Below are 23,669 nucleotides of genomic sequence, written 5' to 3'. Positions count from 1 at the left end.
GTAGAATGCCCAAGAACAGCATCCCATCATAAACATTTGTCTGTGTGTGTTTGGAAGTGGTATGGAGACTGCTGGAGACCGTTTCTAAAACGCTCTTAGGCAGATGTCTGTGCTCTTGGGGCTTGAGCCATGCAGATGATTGACTGGTGGTTACATAGCCATTAATTATTTGGTTTACCCCACCACCAAGTTTATACAAACTTAACGGCGCAGAGTGAAATCTTGTTGGGTGATTTTTTGTTTTTCTTTTTCCAAGAGACCTTAATTCCCCGGCTCACTACTGTCCTCTGTTGCTTTGGTTTCACAGGAATTTATGTAAATGTCAGCATAACACACACACACACACACACACACACACACACACTCATACACACATATATTTCGGATAAACTCTGACTCATCTGAGTAAGTCCAGTTTTACTGTGACTTTAGTAGAAGAAAGAACCTTGACTTCTCTCCCTTGTTTTCCCTCCAGATGTTGCGTAGGGAGGTGGCACAACTGGGTGAGATATTCTTACTCTGGGATAGTCTTTCTGTGGGCGAGTGTTTTGATTCCAGGCTCAAGAATATGCACTGTGCTATGATTCAGATGGTTCAGGGATGCCCAGAAGCCACTAGTCACTGGCATTCCAGAGGAAGTCCTCTCGGAGGCTAACTGGTCCCTAACAGTGATGGGGATGCTGCGAATTGGGAAAGACAACACTACATAGTTCTAAAGGTTCTGACCCAAATAGCCTCAAGTTTGGCTAGGACGCTAACACTGAACAGAGTGTTCTAGGACTAGCCTGGACTGGAACTGCTTTTCCCAAGGGGGATGAGTCATCTCCATCTGGGATGCTCATGTGTCTGTGTTCTTCGTCTTTTGAGTGCCTGCACTCGTCTTCCAGTTATTGCTGATGTCATGTACCATGCCATGGCATATCTTATCAGCCACATTTTCTTGCATATGACTTCTTTTTTTTTTTATAATTCCAGAAATGGATTTCTTCTTCTATCTGGAGGACTTTTCTTTTGTCCCTAATCTCTTCATTTTAAGAGAAATTAGGTAAATGAGGGGTGGGTGGGACTACTGTCTGTTTAAAGAAAGATGAGGTCTGTTTAACCAAGAGGTTGGGGTCATTCAAATTTCCTCTCTCCAGAAAGTCAGGTCCTAGCACTTGGGAGACTGAGGTAGGGTAATCACAACTCAGAGACCAGCTTGGGCTACGTAATGAGACCCTGCCTTAAAACAAGAATGGTAACAAAACCAAAAGCACAAAACCACTTTGCCAAATGAATAACAAAAACCCCAAACCAACCAACCAAACCAACAAACAGTCCCCCCCCAATCAAAACTCAACAACACAGGCTGGAGAGATGGTGTTGGGGCAAAGCACTTGCTGCCTGCGGACCAGAGTTCAGATCCCCAGCATCCAGGTAAATGCCGGTGGGCATAGGGGCCCACCTGCAATCCCAGAGTTCAGTTGGTGAGACGGGAAGCCTCTGAACAAGCTGGCTAGTTAGAAGTCAAAACTGCAAACTCTGAATTCGAGTGACAGACTCTGCCTCAATGTATAAGATGGAGAGGGATCAAGGAGGCCACTCAATGTCAACTTCTGGCCTTCACACTCATGCACACCCATGTGTGCCCATACATACGAATATGCATACGTGCAAACATGCACACACTAGCAAAATAAACAAACAAAAATAATCCAAAAGAGAGAAGAGTTAATGTATAATCTGAGGACTTGACAGATCTCAATAGCTGGTGATGTATATTGGGAATTATTTTAATTATTTTGACTAGACTAAAGACAAAATTATATGATCTTGAGTGCCCACAGGTTACCAGCCCTCCTACTGGCAAGACACCAAACACAGGGGAAATGGATTCTACTGAGTGGACTCGGGTGTCTGCTCAGACTGTCTCAGAGTCATCTGCATCCAGAGTTTACCTGCATCAGAAAATGTCATGAAGCCTCTGAAGGTAAACTCTTACTGAAAGCAACTTCTTTTCACTTCATGTTTTATAAATTGATATGATTTTTAAAAAATTCCTTTTATAATGGGAAAATAAACAACACGCTAAATGGTTTTTCATACATCTCCCATCCACTCTTCTATTCACCCCAATTTGTGTTTTTTTGTACATGGAAGATGTTTCTTCAAAACTGCCTCCATCTATAAGGCCTCCATGGCTGATTCTAGTCACAGCAATTTCCAATAGGAAACTCATTTGTTATTTTGAAGGTGGAATCCTAGTGGTAATATATGGCCTCTCTATAGGTAACTGAACACATTTCTATTACATTTAAATTTTTTATTATGTTCCTCAAATTGTTCATTTTTTTTCTTTTTTCTTTTTTTGAGACAGAGTTCCTCTGTGTGTAGCTCTGGCTGTCCTGGAACTCACTCTGTAGACCAGGCTGGCTTCAAACTCACAGAGATCTGCCTGCTTCTGCCTCCCGAGTGCTGGGACTAAAGGCGTGGGCTACTATCTTTGTCACCAGGAGGAAAGAGCTTGCCTGATGCTGGCAACGACGATCATTTCAACGGTTCTTATTTAAGTTCATTCAGTCCTTCTCCAAACATAGGAGGTGAAAATGATCATTTTCCTCATTTTTATGATTGGGAACATGCGGTGAAGTCAAGTTAATGAGTTAGTGTAAGTAGCCGAGGAGGCAGTGGCTGGAGGGTTCTGTCTTGTTGCGGTCTTTGCAACTTGTGACTTGTTATCACTACACTGAAGAAACGTAGCTGAGATCAGAAAACTTGACCTCTGGTCACACCAGCAGAGCCCTGGATTTGGTTGTTCCTAACACACTCTCCGTTCCCTTCACGAAGAGTCAACTCACTCCCCTTTGATTTCAGTTGACTTGGGATGGCTTTCCATGACTCTCATGTGAGAGTGACCTCCCTCCCACATCCACCCCCAGGGACAAGGCATGTGCAGACACGTACAGTTTTGCATGTTGAGACTCCATTGAGTGATGACTTACTGAGCAAGTCTGTGCTTGTTAAACCACTCTGTGAACTTGAGGGCCATCCTGGGCAGTGGCGCTAATTTTCCTCTCAAACCCACTTTTTGCTTTTATATGGTTAAGGCCTAGGTCTCAGTCATTCATACCACCACTGGTATGGACTTCTGAAAGATTCTTGATAAATGTGACTTTCTCCCCCTCAAATAAAAACATTAATAATAGAACATTCTTAGGAATACATTAATAAATCTAAGGAGTAACATTGGACCCAAACTAAGTTGAGTTAAAGACATCGTCTTCTTTGATTCAGGCAGCTGTAACATACCCTAGATTTGGTAATTTTTAAGCAACAGCAATTCATTGCTCATAGTTCTAAAGGCTGGGATTTTGAAGTTTGGGGTGTTAGCAGATTAAGTGCCTGATACTCATGGATGGAACCTCTGTTTGTCATCTCATGGCAGAACAGACAAACTACCTTTCTCAGGCTTCTTTGTAAAGGCACTAATCCCATTCATGAGGGATCTACTTTTAACATAATCACATCCCAAAGGATCCTCACTTCTTAAAACTACAGCCATGGTGTGTGTGTGTGTGTGTGTGTGTGTGTGTGTGTGTGTGTGCGCACACACATTTGTTAGTGTAGGGATATAAATATTCTTGTAATGGTGGGAATTTACAGTCAAGGGAAAAACCGGCTTTGAGTTTGGATGATCCGGGCTACAAAGATCAATTTTCCTGATTCTGGGATGGCTCAGTCCACAGGCTGTGCATGTCACCTCCCATGTCAAGCCACCTGTGGGAGCTAAGCTTTGCATCCTCAGCCTGCAGCAGGAGGGTGTATACTTTCTGCCCCGGGTAAGAGAATGTGCTGTGTTTTTTTAAGGCAACAAAGACAGCCTCTGCTGACTACTGACCCCTGGGATAAAAATGGGTGACGGAAGAGAAGGAACTCCTAGATTTTTGATGTAGGAGGAGGGTGACTACTAAAAATCCAAATAGTGTCAATAACAGTGCTGGGATGATGCTGTCATTGCCTCAGCAATGGCTAACGATCTGTTATTTACTGTACCGCTATGGGTTGCATACATTAATCTATCTAGTCTTTGCCAAAGCTCTGTGAGAGATGCATCCACAGCCTTCATTTTACAGGCAGGCGGACTAACACACAGGGAGTGGGTTCAGGTAGCTGAAAGCTGTTAGAACCCAGGACTCTGTCTGGTGGCTGCGGCATTTGCACCAATCACTTGGCTGTGTGGATTTCTGCAGCCGATGCCACTGTTCTTTAACCAAGGGTGGCGGCTAAATTTGCTTCTTCCTCATTTCCCTGACCTTCCACGCACTCTAAACAGGACTGAGATGCAGGGGAGAAATTTCATGGTTTGAATGGAATAGCTGCCTCTTCAGCTACGGATATTTGACATGTAGAGTGTGGAGCATGTGACCTTGTGTCTTCTCTTTCTTTCTTTCTTTCTTTCTTTCTTTCTTTCTTTCTTTCTTTCTTTCTTTCTTTCTTTCTTTCTTTCTCTCTCTCTCTCTCTCTCTCTCTCTCTCTCTCCCTTCCTTCCTTCCTTCCTTCCTTCCTTCCTTCCTTCCTTCCTTCCTTTTCTTCTTCTTCTTCTTCTTCTTCTTCTTCTTCTTCTTCTTCTTCTTCTTCTTCTTCTTCTTCTTCTTCTTCGTGTTTTGAGACAGAGTTTTTCTGTGTAGCTTTTGTGCCTTTCCTGGAACTCACTCTGTAGCCGAGGCTGGCCTCGAACTCACAGAGATCCCGCCTGCCTCTGTCTCCAGAGTGCTGGGATTAAAGGCGTGCGCCACCACCGCCCGGCAATGTTTTCTCTTTCTTAATAGGTAAATCTATAATAGAAATGTCTGTTTCCTTTTATTTTGGATATAAAGGTTTACTCTCAGGTAAGTTGAGAGTCTTTGGTACCTTTGGTAAGTAGAGTGGGAGAACTAAATACCATCTTGTCCGCTCTCTTCCTTCCTCCAAAATATATTTTGGACATGATATGTACTTAAAATAATTAAACGATCATATTCTTTATACCATGAAAACGTAAGAGTTATGGTTGCTGGGATGCTCTATGAGGAAGTGGGTGAACATTTGCAAACAGCAAGGTAGGTTCTGCTCAGCTGCCACCTCCTTCCTCTGTGAGATTTATAGGTGGTAATGTCCTGGTTTTTGAAATCTGGACCTGGCTGATAAGTCCTGCTTGACCTAGTAAAAATCCTTCACCATTCTTGCTCAGTCTTTATTGGACAGAGGGAGTAGTTAGTTCCCTGTGATCCAGGAGGAAGGCAGAAGGAAGCAGAGCTCACTCACAGCCTGTAAGGAGCAACAGTGTATTAGAGTTCTCTAAAGAAACAGAACTGAAAGAATGAACACACACACACACACACACACACACACACACACACACACACACACAGAGACATACAGACACAGACACACACACACACACACACACACAGGATTTATTAGGGTGGCTTATAGGGTGTACATATACACAGACACAGACATACAGACACAGACACAGACAGACAGACAGACACACACACAGACACAGAGACAGATTTATTAGAGTAGCTTATAGGGTGCACACACACACAGACACAGACATACAGACACAGACACAGACAGACAGACACACCACATGGGATTTATTAGAGTGGCTTACAGGCTATGGTCTGGCTAGTTCAATAATATCTGTCTGGCTCCCAACAGAAAATCCAAGAATCCAATAATTGTTTGGTCCACGAGTTTGGATGTCTCAGCTGGTCTTCAGTATGTATCAGAATCCTGAAGAACTAGGCTATAATACCAGTGAAAGAAATGAATTTGCCAGTGAGAGAGAGAGGGCAAAAAGCAGGTTAAAAAAGCAAATGCTTCCTTTCCCCATGTCTTTTATATAGGCTGCCACCAGAAGGTGTGGGCTGGGTTTAGCATGAGTCTTCCTTTCTCCAAAGATCCAATCGAGAATAATCTCTCACAGGTGAGCTCAGCTGCTTGGGTGTTAGTTAATTCCAGATGTCGTCAAGTTGATAGCCAAGAATAGTCATCACAAATGGTAAATCTTTTCAACAACAGAGAGATGCACATCATGATTTTTCTTTGTTCTTAAATGGAAATGAATGCTCAGGACCAGAGTCACATAGCTGGAAGGCTTAGCCATGAGGCCAAGATTCAAGTCTGAATTTTTTAGACCTTATGTGCTTGCTCTTTAAGCCTTGTAAACCTCATTATTGATAATCAATTGTTTAGAAGATTTTAAACTTATAGAAGTGGGTTGGTATCCTAGTGACTTTCCTATTGCTGCAGTAAGACAACCAAGGCAATGCATAAAAGAAAGTGTTTATTTGGGGCTTACAATTTCAGAAAGTTAGAGTCCATGATCACCATAGCAGGCAGCGTGGCAGCCGGCAGGCATGGTGCTGGAGCATTGGCTGAGAGCTTACATTTTGATGCACAAGCACAAGGGAGAGATAGAGAGAGAGAGAGAGAGAGAGAGAGAGAGAGAGAGAGAGAGAGAGAGAGAGAGAGAGAGAGAGAGATATCTGGAAATGATGTGGGCATTTGAAACCTCAAAGCTTCTCCCCAGTGTCACACCTTCTAATCCCTCCAAAACAGTTCCACCAGCTGGGGACCAAGTATTCAAACATATGAACCTACGGGGACCATTCTCATTTAAACCACCACACTTGAGAAAGTGCCTAGGAAAGGTTTATGCTGGATTTATTGATTTTGACAACAGACATTCATTGAGCACCTACTGTGTTGCTGGGGATATTGCCGTGAACGAATCAGATGAGAATTATCACTGAACTCGTGGAGCTTAAACTCTAGAGGAAAGAAGGAGGGAGCCAGGTAACGGACACAGCAAACACATAAAATGGATGATGAGAGCCACAGACAAATAAGGAAACCAAGCTAGATAGTGATAACTGGCAGAGAGAAGAGGGGCCTTTAAGTCTAAAAGTTTAGTAAGGACACACATCACACCTCTGGAAGATGTTATAGGCAGGGGGTCTCCAATGCTCAGGCCCTCATCTGAAGGCATCTCTAGAAGGTTTGAGTGCTCTTGTAGCAGGACACTCTGGGCAAGGGATAGTGTGGTAGAGGGAGTGAAGTGAACTTGAGCTGAGCCGATCAGGAGCTCCCAAAGGGCTGGAGCACAAGAGGGGTATGGCTTCCTGTGTTACTCTAGCCGCTGTGAAGGGAATGGGGAATGGATGTGAGGAAAACAGTCACAATAATCCAGGCGAGACTCAGTGGTAGTTGGGATTAGATAGGGAACAGAGGAAGTGGCTAGAGAGCGGTCTTATGGATGTTAGTGGCGTGACAGATGGGAGAATTAGATACAAGTTTGGAGAAAATAAGAGGAACCGAGGAGGAACTCTTGAGATTTTTGCCCTGAGCGACTGGAAAGATGGTATCTCCATGAACTGAGGCTGTGAATGGAGATTGACAGGTGGGATCAAGTTCTGTATATGGAGGCGTTGTCCGCTAGACCAGTAAGTGGAGGTGGACACAGGCGGTAACTACAGCCCCAGAGACTAGAGAAACCTTGTCAAATGAGAGTAATAACACAGACCAAAGGGGAACTGGAAGGAAGCCAAGAGAGGAGTGTCCTGCAGGCCAAGTGTTGCTGTTTCAGTACTTCTTTGCAAAGCTCATGTGTTTGAAACTTGCCCCCAAATCTCATGCTATGGTGTTTGGAGACAGGTCTTTGGGAGGTTGTCAAGGTTACATAGTATCACGAGGGTGCTTTAATGGTCTCAGAAGGAAAAGAGGAACTGGGGCTAATCCTTGCTTCGTCTCCATATGATGCCCTCCACTGTGTTGTGAAACCTCAAAAAGGCCTCCACCAGATGTTGAACAGATGTTCATACTGATCTTAAGAACCATTAGCCAAATAAACAATCCTCTTTTTTTTTGAGATTGGGCCTTACTATGCAGCCCCAGCTTGCCTAGATCTTTCTATGTAGACTAGATTGGCCTGTAGTTGGGATTTTAAAACATGTATCCTTGTGCTGGGCTTCAACCTCCATTCTTTATCAATAGTATTAACAAAAAAAACTAGAAGAATTTTGAACGCTTTCACCACAAATGACTTATGTGTATTGGAAGAGCTAGTCACACTCACCCCGATTGGAACACAATGTGTCTATGTTATAAAATATCAGGCAATACCCTGTATAAATGTGTATAATTTTTATGTGTTAATTAAAAGCAGCACTTATGATGTTTCAGAATATGGAGGCTTGAGGCTGGCTGGGTTTTGTAACCCTGGTGTTTTGACAACAGTGGTTTTCATAGAATTGACTGAATCATGGCATGGACTTGATTGGAAAGAATTAGGGAGTTATCACAGAGTGTGGAGAGTCTTGTTTAAGGGAAAGAATAATAGCATGCTTTTAATGTTACTGGGATGGTCTAATGAAAAGGAAAAATAAAGATGTGGCGGTGGAGGGGCTGGCAAATTATTTGACTGAGGAAAGAGATGGAGTACATTTTCACAAAGATCTGGACATGACTGCAGTGTGTTATTAAACTGTGTTTTCAAGTGGTTTGCCCAAGTGCTGCATCTTTGTGATGTCGAACCTCCAACAGTCTGGTCTAGTGTTGAAAACTGCCACAGCCTGGCTTTTAATGTGGAGGCTAAAAAGAAAGAAGGTGTCACAAAGATGGACCAACATTGGAAAGGGCTCCATTGCTCAGAGTTTGATGTGTTTTTTTCTCCTATGAGCACATGATGATGTTCTTCTCACATCTCAGACAAAATGATTATTATTGACAGTATATAAATAAATGATATTGATAACCTATAAATGATATTGATAACATAAATGATATTGATGACATACAAATGATTTTGATTACATATAAATGATATTGATACATAAATTGTATTGATAACATATAAATGATATTGATGACATATAAATGGTATTGATATTGATGTCATATAAATGATATTGATGACATATAAATGACATTGATGAAATATAAATGATATTGATAGCATATAAATGCTACAGTAGATCCAGAAAAAGGCCTCCCAGACTGGACATGGGTTTAATTCATGCTCACCTTGCAGCTCAGATGTGTGATGATACCTGAGAGAGTATGAGAATGACCTTTGGTGAAACTTACACTAGAATTTTGGGTTCCTCTAGTCTATTAAATTATGAGCTCTCTGACAGATTTACCCCAGATTGTTGTTCCTCATGATCCACCTGTCATTGTGATTTGAGATTTTATAGATTATTTAGGATAAATTATAAGAAAATAAACCACGTGCATTTGGATGTTAGCAGTTTACCTGGAGCTGAATGCCCTGTGAATATTTCACTTCTCACACATCTATACCTATTATCACTTTTATTTTCAAAGAGTATTTTTGTTGCTTGGGCTATTTTTTTGCCTAAAATGGTAGCACTGTGGTAACTGAATGCCTGTCATGTGATCCCCAGTTATCAGAAGTTGGAGAAATACTAGACTCAGTCATGACGAGGAATGTAGAGTTTGAAGACAATTGCATTTTATTTGAGTAATGAGAAAGCACTGATAAACACCGAACAGGGGAATTCCGTGCTTCTGGTAGTCTTCTGTAAGACTGACTAGTGTTTAGATGGGCTAATCATATGTTTGGGAGGCACAGATGTAGGATTAAGGAGGCCAGGGAAAGGCTTGTCTTATGGACAGATGATGGTGGGACTGAAGCAGGGGCATAACCAGCAGTAACTTGTAACATGACTGAGGACTCACACACGAATCTTGAAAATGGATGTCATGATTGGTCCCAGCTTTACAGATGAAGTCAATGAGGCCCATGGAAGCAAAATAACTTGTTAAAGGTCACAGAGCTATGAGGGTAGAGCTTGGACTTTGACCCCAAGCAATGTGACAGGACATTTATGCAGTTTAAGCACTGATTTCTTGCCTTCCTCTTGGATGGAAAGGAGATGTGAGCGGATTGTGTTGTTTTACAGCAATGGTTCTCAGTCATCCCAATGCTGTGACCCTTTAATACAGTTCCTCATGGTGTGGTGACCCCCAACCATAAAACTATTTCATTGCTACTTCCTAACTAATTTTGCTGCTGTTAGGAATTGTAACGTGAGAGTCTGATATGCAGGATATCTGATATGCGACCTCCAGGTTGAGAATCATTGTTTTAGAGTGTGAGTCAGTGGACTTGACCACTCATAGAATGGGGGTGGGAGGAAGATGTAGGGTGCAGAGGTGATCGCCATGTTCCTGCTGGGATCTCCTGGGAAGGGTCAGTAATCGTCAAAACAGAGAAAGACTAACTTTTAAAGGGGGGATGTCGTTGAGCATGCAGGTGTCTGCCAGGCACACAAACAGAGCCTCACAGTTGGCTGTGACCTTGTGGATCTGCAGCTCAGGAGAGGGGTGTGGACTGGGATGCCTACCTGGGAACTGGTAGCTTCTCTGAGGCGTTGTTTAGGACGGTGATGCAGAGTCTGATAGCAGCTTGGGAACAGTGATGGATATTTAGAGTCATGATATTCAGAGTTTAGCTCTCTGCCCTCGAGGGGGTTGATGGTGTCCACTCAAAACACCCTCTCTCTTCAGCTGCTTCCAGTTCACTACTGTAGAAGAAGAGAACTCTGAAAAATATCCATTTCAAACATGCATGTGAACACTTAAAACTATTTAATGAATTGTTATTATTGTCTGCATAATTATTAAGAGATAAATGTATTTCCCCCTTATTTTGTATAATTCAACAACTCTATTATCCAGGATAATGTGTTTGGGAATTAATGATAATTCTTCTTATATCTCAGGATTTAATAACCTCATGTTTTAAGACAGTTAAGTTTAAACATTTTGAAATTTAAAACAACTTTAAATTAGTATAGAATTGCAAAAGGAGCATAAATAGCTTCTGTGAAATTTGCACTCAGATTCACTAACACTTCACCAGGCATGTGTTATCAAACCATCCATTTTTATATCTACCTAAAAACGTTTTTGCTCTTTTGAGACAGGGTCTCAGCCCAAGTTGACCTGGAAATGACTATGTAACTCAGGCTAGCCTCAAATACAAGATCCTTCTGCCTTTGCCTCTTGGGTGTTGGAATTGTAGGTGTGTGCCAACATGCTCAGCTTCCTGAACCTTTTGAGAATAGTCATTTATCATGTTGTCTGACTTCTGTGTACATAAACAGGAGCTTCCTAGAAAGGAACACTTTTTCTGATAATTGTAGTACATTTATCAAATTTAGGAGCTGTTTTATTTTTGGTGGGTGGATGGGTGTACATGCATATGTTGGGTGTTTTCCCTAGCCACTGCCCACCTTATTTTCAGAGACAAGGTCTCTCACTTATGTCTGGAGCTCACCAATTCGACTAGGATGGGTCAGAAGCTTTAGGGATCACCCATTTCTGTCTCTCCAGGCCTGGGATTTCAGGGATGTGCCTGACTTTTTGCATGGGTGCTGAGGATCTGAATTTAGGTCTTCATGCCCATGTGTGAAGGACTCTATTGACTGAGCCGTCTTCTCCACTGATCATTTTATTTTTATAGTGCCATTTTATCATATACCCACATCTAGGTTCCTCAGAAGCCATTCCCTTCTCCGTAGAGGATCTATACTGAGAATACACAGTGCTTGTAGACCCCCACTTTCTCCTTAAAGCTCCTTTAAATTGTGATGTTATTTACTTTTTACAAGTCTTTTAAGACATTGTCACTTTTGGAGATTGGAAAAATACACCCTCGAATGAACAGTGAATTATTGAAAAAAATCGGTGAGAAAATTAAAAAATTTTAGTATCACATGAAAATGAAAGCACAGCTTAAAGGGGAATGCTTATATTTTAAAAAAGATATGAGTGCTTATATTTTTTAAAAAAAATCAGAATGACCTGAAATAAATAACCTAATTATGCCCCTCAAGGTCTTAGAAACATGAGACCAAGACAAACATCTGAAGCAGCAAGTGGCAAGAAATACTGTCAGGACAGAAATTAATGAAAATGCCAGTGGGTAGAGTCAATTCAACATGTCGGTGCTCTGAAAAAGTGAGTAAGATTGATGAGCCCCTGGCCACTCTGACTGAAAGAAAGAGAGGGAAGACCCACATTAATAAAACAAGAGATAAGAAGAAGTTATAGCAGAGGTTCATTAGAGGACATTAAAAGCTTTGACTTAAGACTGTGGACAAGATAGGTCAGAACTTAGCTTTATTTTTGGGTCATAGATGTTTTGTCACAGTGTGTGATGTGGTCATGTATTTTTGGTAGGACGATGCTCACAGGGCTGTGTGATCTCAGCATGCAATGTTAGAAAGTTGGTGACATCACCTTGAATGACTAGTGGTGATGTTGGTATTTAGTTATTGGTTACAGTGGTGATTGCCATATTTCCCTAATATAAAGCCAAAGTAAATTCCTTTATAAATATTAAGTTACCTATAAGAGTTAGATTTTTTCCCATAAAAGCAACAGTCATAGTTCAAAACCTGACTCTCTCGTGACCAGATTCCCAGGAGGACGATGCCATACGAACCCAGCAATACGTGGACAGTATCTGGTGGTGTTCATTCACTCAGCTTCTGGTGGGTGTTGGCTTGGGTTTGAAGGCTGGTGGTGCCAGGCCATGTTCCTGATGTGTTTCCACCCAGTTCCGGTAGATAAAAGCCTCCTCTGCTCTCCTAGCAGCCCAATTCAGAAGGATTTCTCTGTTTGTGGTTAAATATATATCCAAATTCCTTTTTTGTTAATTTTTTTTATTAATGAATCAATTAATTAATTATTTCCTAGCCTGATCACAGTTTCCCCTCCCTCCCTCCTCTCCTCCCAGTCCCAGTCCCCAAGTCCATGTCCCCCCGCCCACCATTCCTCCATTCCTCCCATCGCCTCTCTCTCCTTTCCATTCAGAAAAGTAGAGGCCTTTATGTTTATCAACCAGCCATGGAATATCAAGGTGCAGCAAGACTAGGCACTTCCTCTCCTACTATTAAGGCTGGACAAGGCAACCCAGCAGGAAGAAACGGTCCCAAGAGCAGGCAACCGAGTCAGAGACAGTCCCTGCTCCCCTTGCTAGGAGTCCCACAAGAAGACCTTGTACTCCCATGCAAGTTCTCTGGTTGGCAGTTTAGTCTCTGTGAGGCCCCATGTGTCCAGGTCAGTTGACTCTGTGTGTTTTCCCATTATATCCTTGGCCCCTTTGGCTTCCATAATCCTTCTTCTCCTCTTCCACAGGGTTTCCCTAGGGCAGCCTAATCTTCTGCTATGGGTCTCTGCATCTGTTTCCATGAAATTTGCCGGGAAATTGATGGAACTAGAAAAGATCATTCTGAGTGAGGTAACTCAGACCCAGAAAGGCAAACATGGTGTGTACTCACTTATAGGTAGATATTAGCCATAAAGTAAAGGATAATCACGCTACAATCCACAGACCCAAAGAAGCTAAGTAACAAGGAAGGCTCACTGTGATGGAGAAAATAGAATAGACATCACGGGTGGAAGGGGGGAGGGGTCTGCATGGCGTGAGTCAGGCATGGGAACAGGAGGGATCAGGTGAGGGGAGGATGGAGGGAGAGAGTCCTGGGAAAGACAACTGGAATCAGGGACATCTCTGGGATGAACTAGAAACCTAGTGTAATGGAAACTCCCAGGAATCTATGAGGGTGACCCTAGCTAAGACTCCTAGCAATGGGAGGTATGGAGCCTGGGCCATCCATCTCCTGTAACCAGGCAAGTGGAGGGATTGGGACCCCAACCCAGCCACAAAACCTCTGACCTACAGTTTGCCCTGCTTACAAGATGTGCCACAAAAGGTGGCCCAGAAATTATGGGAGTGGACAAGCAATGACTGGTCCAGCTTGAGACCCATACTATGAGAAGGAGCTCACTCCCGACACTGCCTGGAGTGCCAGGACCCAGAGGCTGGACAGCCCAGAGACCTAGGACAGAGCCTAACATGACTGGCAAAAAAAGAAAAAAGTCAACGAAATGATTCCTAATGATATTCTGCTATACTCATAGATCACCGTTCAGCCCAGCTGTCATCAGAGCGGCTTCACCCAGCAACTGATGGAAACAGAGGCAGAGATCCAAATTACGTTTGATCAGTTACAGTGGCCCCTCTCTTCCTTTCAGAAGGAGCTCACCTCCCTATGATTCTGAAGATGGGTACTGGGTCCCCCCACTTATTTCTATGTCATTGACAATCTCAGCCAGCCCCCTCCCAACTCACTCGCTAAAGAAGCGTACAGCTAAGCTTACATTCATCTTGAATTAAATGGTTACTCTCTCAGGCACCTTATCTGTTTTAAGACAAATGTTGTAACAGGCGTAAGAACATGGAAAAAAAACCACATACTTGTGTAAGGATTTATGCATATTTTACCCGTTTTTATTTTATAAACTTCCAATGAGTCATCCAATATGAATGTTGGCAGATGCCTATAAAACAGCAGTTATGCGATTTTTTTTTAAAAGATTCTCGTAACTTTGGGTTACATTTTGTCTTTTCCACATCTGTTCAAAGTCTTCAGCAAGTTTAGCAAATCCCCTCTGTATGAGATTTCAGAGAGCCTGCTTTTTACACATGAATGTTTAAATACGGTGTCTGTACACGGCTTGATTTTAGTAGATAAAACACCTGTCTGGTAAAAAAGGAATCTGGACTTTATTCTCTCTCATGGATAACATCGACTTATTCCCATATTTCTAGTCACTTAATCCTCAATGAATGTTCTTTCTTTAGAAACAATCACCACAGTTGACCCTTGAGGGAGTGGAATGCGGACCAAATAGAGAGAAAGTACATTTTGATGTTCTCCATAGCCCATCTGATCTGTTAAAAAAACCAATTGTTCTATTTAATATTAATCAATTAACACATTGAATACTGACATTAAAACTGGAAAATCACCTCCTTTGGTCAAGAATTGAGTTTAGACATTTCAAAATTATGCACTGCTAACAAAAAACAATCTATCTTGGCCCGGTGGTAGGCTGAATATTTGGATGACTATTACGATATTTTTCAATTAATGTTGCTATTAGACAGAGTTTTGTTTTTTAAAGCCTTGAATGCATTGTGTTTAAAATCAATTACAAATAATTTCCATTTTACTTTAAAATTGCATTTATTCATTTATTTATTTTGTGTGTGTGTGAGAGAGAGAGGGGGGAGAGGGAGAGGGGGAGGGGGGAGGGGAAGGGGGAAGGGGAGGGGAAGAGGGACAGGGAGAGGGAGAGGGAGGAGAGGGAGAGGGAGGAGAGGGAGAGGGAGAGGGAGGAGAGGGAGAGGGAGAGGGAGAGGGGGGAGAGGGAGAGGGAAGAGAGGGAGAGGGAGAGGGAGGAGAGGGAGAGGGAGAGGGAGGAGAGGGAGAGGGAGAGGGAGAGGGGGGGAGAGGGAGAGGGAGGAGAGGGAGAGGGAGAGAGAGGAGAGGGAGAGGGAGAGGGAGGAGAGGGAGAGGGAGAGGGAGAGGGAGGAGAGGGAGAGGGAGGAGAGGGAGAGGGAGAGAGAGGAGAGGGAGAGGGAGAGGGAGGAGAGGGAGAGGGAGAGGGAGAGGGAGAGGGAGAGGGAGAGGGAGAGGGAGAGGGAGAGGGAGAGGGGTGCATTCCTGAAGGTCACAGAACAACTTGTGGGAGTTAGTTCTCTCCTCCCACCCAGGCTGATGAAGATTTTATTTAGGAAAGTGTACCAGGTATGTCCTGTGCGTGGAGCAGGTTATAGGAGCTCATGACCAGAGTGGAAGCAGCAGTTTCCTATGGGCTTTATTTACGTTTTAGGGGTTAAAGACTGTGGGAGGATCGGGAGAATGAGGGCAGAAGAGGCAGCAGGATGGATGAGCAGGACGGTTCAGATGTGAGTCCAGAAGAAGTCGGCAGATGTGAGTCCAGAAGAAGTCGGGCTGGGAGATGTGGGGGAGGAAAGAATTCTGGTGCTGAGAGATTTCTCCTGGGAAATAAAATTTGAGGGGCTGGAGAGATGGCGCAGTGGTTAAGAGCACCAGGGGGGTTGCTCTTCCAGAGAAAAGGGATTCTATTCTTAGCACCCACATGGAGGCTCGCTACTTATATTAATTCCTGCTTCAGAGGATCTGACGCCCTCTTCTGGATGGTTTGGGCAGTGCATGCATGTAGTACATTGGCACACATGCAAGGAAAACACCCGTAGGTACATATTTAAAAAAATGGGGGGGGGCGGGTGGTGGGGTAGGGGATGAAATTTGATCTGCATTCCAGCGATGAGAGGGAACTCCATGGAGACCTGTGAAGAGCTTTCCAGTAGAAGGGACAGTCACCAGGTGAGCCCTTATGGTGGCAATAGGGAGCATGTTAAGGGAGGTGCTGTGTGTCTCTGTGGTAAAAAGAGAGAGGGTAATCTTGAATTTGCTACCGATGCTGTGTGGAGTCTCGTGAGTGGTTTTGAGTATAAAAATTCTAAACAAGTGTCCAAAACACTTTAAGAATCTGAAGTTTGTGTGAGAACGTACCTTTCAAGCCACACAGAACAAAGCACATTTTCCTTACTGTTGTCATTAATTTTTAACAGGTTTATTTATTTGTATTTTTTTTGTGTGTGTACATATATGTGAGTGCCTGCCTGTATGTGTGCGCATCATGTGCCTGCTGGTACCCTGGCAGGGCCAGAAGAGGGCGGCAGATCGCCTGGAACTAGAGTTGCAGACAGTTGTGAGTCACCATTTGGATGCTGGAAACTGAACTTAGAGCCTCTGCAAGAGGAACTCTTAATCACTGATTCATCTGTCTAGTCCCCTGCCTTTTTAAAAATTCATATGATTTAATCATCAAACCCTACTTTTAACAACTTTTTAGGCTATTTAGTAGTGTCAGTTATAGGAGACAATTAGAAAGCCAGATACCACCACAAAGCTCAGTGGTTGCTTTAGTGAAATAGTAGAAGCATATATCAAGTATCTCTATTGTGAACTTATTAAACCTGCCTGTTATCACTGTTTTACTTATGGGGCACTTGGTATACTCATAACATTATTTAAAGGCTGCATGGAGAAAGACGGCATAGACGCGAGATAATTTAGAACTTTTTTTGGAACATTTAGGCGAGTTTCCACTCTTCATCCTGTTCACAGTTGCTTGCATCTCTACTTTGTTAGGGTAGATTTTTGTGGGGGACTATGTTAACTTTTAACTTAAGGCTTTCAATTTACCTTCTTGATGTCTGTCCCAAGCCAACAAACAGTTCAGCTCAATTCCATTTGTCACCTGGAAAAAATGACAGCCTGTCTGTTGTTCTGCGGGTGCATTCTGAAGCAGGAAATGTGCTGTTTTGATTTTTGGAAAGTCAAATCCAAGACAAAGGTTTTGCAGGGGGAGGGACTGAGGAGAGGGGGAGGCAGGGATGGATGGAAATATATATATATATATATATATATAGAGAGAGAGAGAGAGAGAGAGAGAAGATACACACACAGACACACAGAGAGACACTGAGAGAGAACAGTCCAATGGAAAAGTCATGACTCAGGAGTTGACCCAAGATGCTTCCTTCTTCCTGTTTGGCCAGTGTGTTCCTGGAATCATGGCATGGCTTTGTTATGAGGGAAGGAATGAGAAGGACACAATAGGCAGGAGGGTGATGAGAACAGGCTTTTTGTTCTCTAGAACTGGGCAAAGGAGATAAAATGAGCGCACTGTGACAGGGAGGTTAACAGTCTCCAAGATACCCACTCCCCAATCCCTTGAGCCTGAGACTAGGCTACTATGTAGGCCAAAAAAGATTTTAAAGAAGATTTTTAAAAATGTTTTTATTAGTTTTATTTATCATACACACTAATGGATTTCATCATGACATTTTCATAGATGTCTTTGGTCCCATTTCCACCCCCTTCTGTTACGTTCTTCAAGAGAGAGTTACAATATTTATTTATTGCTGTTGTGTGCATGTCTCTGTGAGTGTGCAGATGTTCGTGTGCCGTGGTGTTTGTGTGGAGGTCAGAGGAGAACTGTCTCAAGTCACCTCTTGACGTCTACCTTGAGTCAAGGTCTCTCTTGCATGTCTCCTGCTCTGTGCTCTGACTGGCCCACAGGCTTCAGGGGTTTCTCCTGTCTCCACCTCTCACCTCACCTTAGAAGGGCTGTGACGACAGATGCACACCACTGCATCTGGCTTTTTAAGTGAGGACCAAACTCAGCTGGTGCGGTCTGCCTGACAAGCTGCTGAGCCATCTTGCTGGTCCCTCAAGGGAGATTTTCCTATAGACGTAATTAGGTAATGGATTTGAAGGGCTGGGGATTATCCTAGAGTACCTGAGTGAAATGAATATTCATAGGAATCCTTGTAAGTCAAGGAGGTGAACTTGAGAAGTGATCATGGGGTAGAGACGGGAGAGATGCATTTGCCGGAAATTTCCACACACCGTGGGATGGGATATCTTCCAGAAGCTGGGAAATGCAAGCAAAGCCGTTCTTTTCTAAAGCCCCTAGAAGGAAAACAGCCATGCTGACACCCGGACGTTAGCCCAGTAGGGTGCACATATTCAGAACTGTACCAACGACACAATGGTTTTAAGGCACCAACCTGTGGTCATTTGTCCCAGCAGCATTAGGAAGCTAAGACAGCTGCCACATTAAACAGAAGTGAGGGGGTTATGTGGTTTAGAAAACGGGATATTCGCAATGTGAGTTTGCTGTTTGAGCAGAGAAACAGCGAAGGAAGAATGTAGATTGTGAGGCTGCAGAGGTGGGACCAGGGCAGATGCGGGTGACATTTAGATGAGGCTCTGACCCATGCTGCTTCTTTCCCAGGGCTGTGGACATTCCTCCAGACAATGTGGAGTTAAACCTATGCTCGTGCAACCATGTAACCACAGGCTTTCCCTTTAGACCACAAATTCTACTAGGGCAGAGATTATTCTAATTATTACAATAACTGAAGCAGCCTCATAGTGGGCAGGATACAGATTAGGGGGAGAAAATTGGGAGAAGATGCTGATAGGCAAATGGAAACTAACAGAAGGCTGAATGGAGGGATGCTTGCTATTTTGACTAACTTCTTGGAGATGCAGAACTTGATCGGTTATCTCCTAATCCTAAATGTCTGGACATTACACATGGCTTTGCAGTATGTCACCACCCTTCCTTCATAGTTACAGCGACATGGATCCTGAAGATCAAAGGGGGCTGTGGAACTTGATGTCGTCGGTTCAAATCCATATCGCTATGCGTACCATCTCTAACACACTTCAGTGTGTTCTTGACATATCACATGTGACCTTTGTCAGTGCAGCTGGAGGCGAAAGGTCAGCAAATAGGTCCATTGTCCATTCATATGTCAGTCCACTCACCAATCCACCTGTCCATCCATTCATTTAGTTTGGCGATTAGAAATACAGCTGTGGATCCAGATAACCAGCCCCCTCCCCCAGCCCCCAGTTTTCCTTCCCCTTTCTTTTCTCCTTCCCTAACCCCACCTTTTTCGTTCTGTGTTTTGAAACGGGATTGTATTGTATAGGCCTGGCTGGACTGGATCTCACTGTGTAGCCCAGGCTGGCCTCAAACTGGCAGAGATCCTTCTGCCTCTGCCTCCTGAGAGTGGGGATTACAGGCATGTGCCACTACACTCAGCTTGATGAGACCTTGGTTAAGTTGTTTAATGTTCATTTTGTGACCTGTATGATAGAGATATTAATGTGGTTGCTGAGCAGATTAGGGGTGACTGAATGTCCTGCTATAAGGGCATTGCTAAATGTTGCCTGTTACTGCTGATACTTTGAATAAAGTGCATTTTGGTTTAGTAAAAAGAGCCAGAGATCACATCTCTGCTGGTCGGTTATACAAGTTCTCTTTAACCAGTGAGTCTCCTCCCTCTTTATTGTGCATGTGAGCTGCCTGAAAGTCCTCGTGAGGGGCATTCTGATCAGTCTGGGAGTGGAGGGTGAGGCTCTATGGTGTGTGTGCATGTGTGTGGGGGAATGCGCATGTTCATGTGTACACAAACACATCTGGGTGCACATGTGTACATATGCACACACATGTAGAATCCAAAGGTGAGTGTCAGGTGTCTTCCTCAGCTGCTCTCTCCTTAATTTTTGAGGCAGAGTCTCTCACTGAATCTGGAGCCCATCAGTTTGGCTTGACTAGGTGGTCAGCAAGTTCCCAGCATCCTCCTCTCTCCATCCTACCAGCCCTGGGAGTACAGACCTTGTTCCTCTGGAGAGAGGAGATCAGGGCTTCCATCATGCTGTAGGTCGCTGATGCTGGGGCCTGAATGCTCCCCAGAGTCCTGGCCATGCTGTTATCTGTCTGTCTGTCTGTCTGTCTGTCCATAGCATTAAATAAATTTGTGGCTCAAGGAACAGTCTTAGTGTCCTTTATAGTATTTGAAACCTTTCAAGTTTCTCTAATGAGCACATATAAATTCTAGGAAATGTAAACTTTGTTCAAAGAGTTATGAGACCCAAACCCTCCTGGTTCAAAACCAAAGGTTTTCTAAAATCCACTGGGTTTACTTCTCTCTCTCTCTCTCTCTCTCTCTCTCTCTCTCTCTCTCTCTCTCTCTCTCTCTCTCTCTCTCTCTCCAGGGGTTCTCTGTGTGACCCTGACTGTCCTGGAACTCACTCTGTAGACGAGGCTGGCCTTGAACTCACAGAGATCCATCTACCTCCTCCCAAGAGCTGGGATTAAAGGTGTGCACCTCCACCGCCCAGCACTGCTCTCCCTTTTTAAAGGACCTTTATATGTTTCCTCCTTCATTTTCCATCCCCTGGCCTCACTGACAGAAAAGGCCCTGCTTTCAAAAAACATTTTCCTTTCCTCCCCACCTCCCGTTCATCACATACTTGTTTGCTTCTCTCCACCCATTTATCACATGCTTGTTTCCCCCCATTGCCTGATGCGACAGCTAACTCCTTCGAACCATAACACGGTGACAGAGCCTGGCTGCTGCATGGCCAGAGCTCAGTCCCCGTGGCTACCAAGAGTCAAGACACAATGCCAGCACTATCCTGTCCTCACCAGAATCTTTCTCTGACCTCTCTGGGGTCCACCTTGAGTGACAGGACAGGGTGGATGGGGAAGGATGAAGTCAGATGCTGCACAGCTGTGTGCTTCTGCCAAGTGTGACTTGGGATGCAGCCCTACAGCTGTGGAGCGAGCCAAGCCGCCGGCCACATCCACAGCCGCCGATTCTCCAAGGGGCTGAAAGTCGTGGAGCCAGATGCTGTTTCCGGAACAAAAGCTCTGTGCAGAACTTGGCCTCCAAATGGTGCATCTGTCCAACTTATCTTCCACTTTGTCACAGATAATGAAAACTGTGAGGAAGGGCTAGAGACGACAGAGCAGGAACCTATCTTGACTTTGAAAAGAAAGCCACGCTATAGAAATGTGTTGGCCAAAACATTTACTCTGGAGTGTCTCAGATTTCTTAGTTTGAATTTACACTGTAGTGAACTTTGGGGTTTTGCCTGATTCTACTTTCTCTGTCCTGCAGGGTTTGAAGAGGAGGCTTTGTTTTGCTTGAGAAGAGTGAAAATCCTCCCTTTCACTTTCCACAGGGATGCTTTTGTTAATCCATTGAACCTTCCACACGGGATAGGTATGGTTTGTAGGTTGTGACCGTCCGTCCAGGGATGTCCACATGAGGAAAGTGTGGTGTAGTCAGTTCCCATGAACTGAAACATTCCTTCTTGGAGGGAGGACAGAGGTCCCTCTACAAGGCTCAGGAAACAAAGGAAACTTACAAGGCTCAGGAAATTCCTGGAAGTTCTGAGTCAAAGGACCCTTGCCAAGGTTACATAAAAGTAGTAAGCAGTTACTAGGGAGGGAGACTTTCCCATGAGACCCGGTTAGGCTGCTTGTCTGCAAGTTGTGTGTGGAGGCTCAGAAATGCAGCTTTCATGAACTGTCAATCATGCTGAGGTGGCTTTTCAGTTGCCTTTGCACCATCCATGCTTCCGTAAGTAGTCCTTCTTGAGCTCCAGTAATCTGACTTATTGAGTTAGACTGGGTGGAATCGTTTCATGGTCTGTTGTCCATTCTCTCTCTGGAGTGAGCAGATGTTTGTTCACAGCTCTTCCGAAACGGTCTTAGAACACACTGGAGGTCATCACTGAGCCTGGTTTCTATATATTGGGCTGTGCCTGGTCTAGGTCTGTCCCACTTGGAAAGGTATCTTTTTCTAAGGACACTCAAAGCTTGTTTAAAAATGGCACAAGATCACAGGAAGAAAGCCGAGACAAAATTTCTCTTCAGATGGGTTTTATTAGGAGGGCTACAACATGATGGTCATAGGCAGCCATGATGGACCCTGAAAGCAGAGAGCAAAGAAAGGGGCTTTCTGGGTCCTATGGGTTTCCAGGAGGAGGGGAAAGTTCCGTGCTACCTGATGTAGTCTATGTGCTAAAAGTAAGAGAGGTACTGATAAAGCATGGCTACAGCTGAAGGCCATCTTGGATCTGGCCAGCATGGGGAGGAGAGGTAGGCTGGAGCTGCCGCAGGAAGGAAGCCTGGCAAGGCCACAGGAGGTTCCATTTCAACTACCCATCCAGGAAGAGAGACTGCAGGGGCCACAGCCTGGCTTCTGGGAGAGAGGGAGCCGTGGCTAGGGCATTTGTCACTGACACTGGCTACTTGCCACATCCTGAGCCCACAGGATAACCTGTGCCTGCATGGGGCACCTTTTCCTGGGGAGGAAGAGTGTTAGATGGACTCTGCCTGACCCCATTTTAGTCCTTGTGACCCGGAGGCACTGTCTTCTCAGCTGCTGGGACAGTGGTGCCTCCCCCCTCCCCCCATGTCTCACTGTCACATCCATTCTAACTGTAAACAGCCAGCAGGGCTCTGTCCCGGGTCAGATCACTGGGCCCGGTACTGGACTTGTATCTCCATTCTGATCATGGAGGTTTTGTCCTGAACTCCAGGCCTTCCATTTGGATTTTAGAGACAGAGATGTGTCATGTTTCCTTGGCCAGATCGAGAGCTCAGATGCCTGCCTGGCTGGGTCTTGATCCTTTCAGGCTGGGGCATGTCTCAGTCTGCCCCTGGGGACGCCAGTGTGATTCTGACCCCAGACCTGCTGGTGTCCTTTCCCCAAAGGTCCCTTTCTACTCTGATCTCCTTAGCGTCCCCCCCCTGCTCATGTGTGTGTGTGTGTGTGTGTGTGTGTGTGTGTGTGTGTGTTTGTGTGTGTATGCTCTGTTCCCGAGGCTGACAGCTTGCCTGGACCACTTCCTTTGTTATCTTGAATCCTCTGGACACTCTCTTCTGCTTCTTGGACTGAACTTCTTGAGGCTTGTCCACTGGGTGGGTCTGAGTCTATGTTTGGTTTTTCCTGGGCTGTCTCATCCTTCTATAAGGAAGCAGCCCACACACATCCATGTTCCAAGATGTAGCAGCTGGCTGCTGGAAAGGCCAGCCTACGTGAACAATCACTTACACGTCACAGTAGACACTCAGTCTCAGAAGTGTCTCCTTAGGACATGAAGAGTGTCTAAAACTCTGCGAAACTCTGCCCCTTTAGGAGTCTGCTGCAGGAATGGAAACAGAGGCCAGTCAGGCAAGAGTGGATATGGCCGTGAATCATGACCCTCCTGCCTACAGGAATCTTGCCTACAGAGTGTAGCTGTAAGAGACTCAGGAAAGGTGGATGACTCCCAGAGAGACGACTCTCTTAACTCTCTCGCTTTACCTTGCTTGATTCTGGGTTAGTAGCTCATGTGTCTTTAGGCTTTGTTGTG

Source organism: Peromyscus leucopus, chromosome 14, assembly GCF_004664715.2.
Source record: "Peromyscus leucopus breed LL Stock chromosome 14, UCI_PerLeu_2.1, whole genome shotgun sequence".
NCBI classification, from domain to species: Eukaryota; Metazoa; Chordata; class Mammalia; order Rodentia; family Cricetidae; genus Peromyscus; species Peromyscus leucopus.
This window is presented reverse-complemented; position numbering follows the sequence as displayed.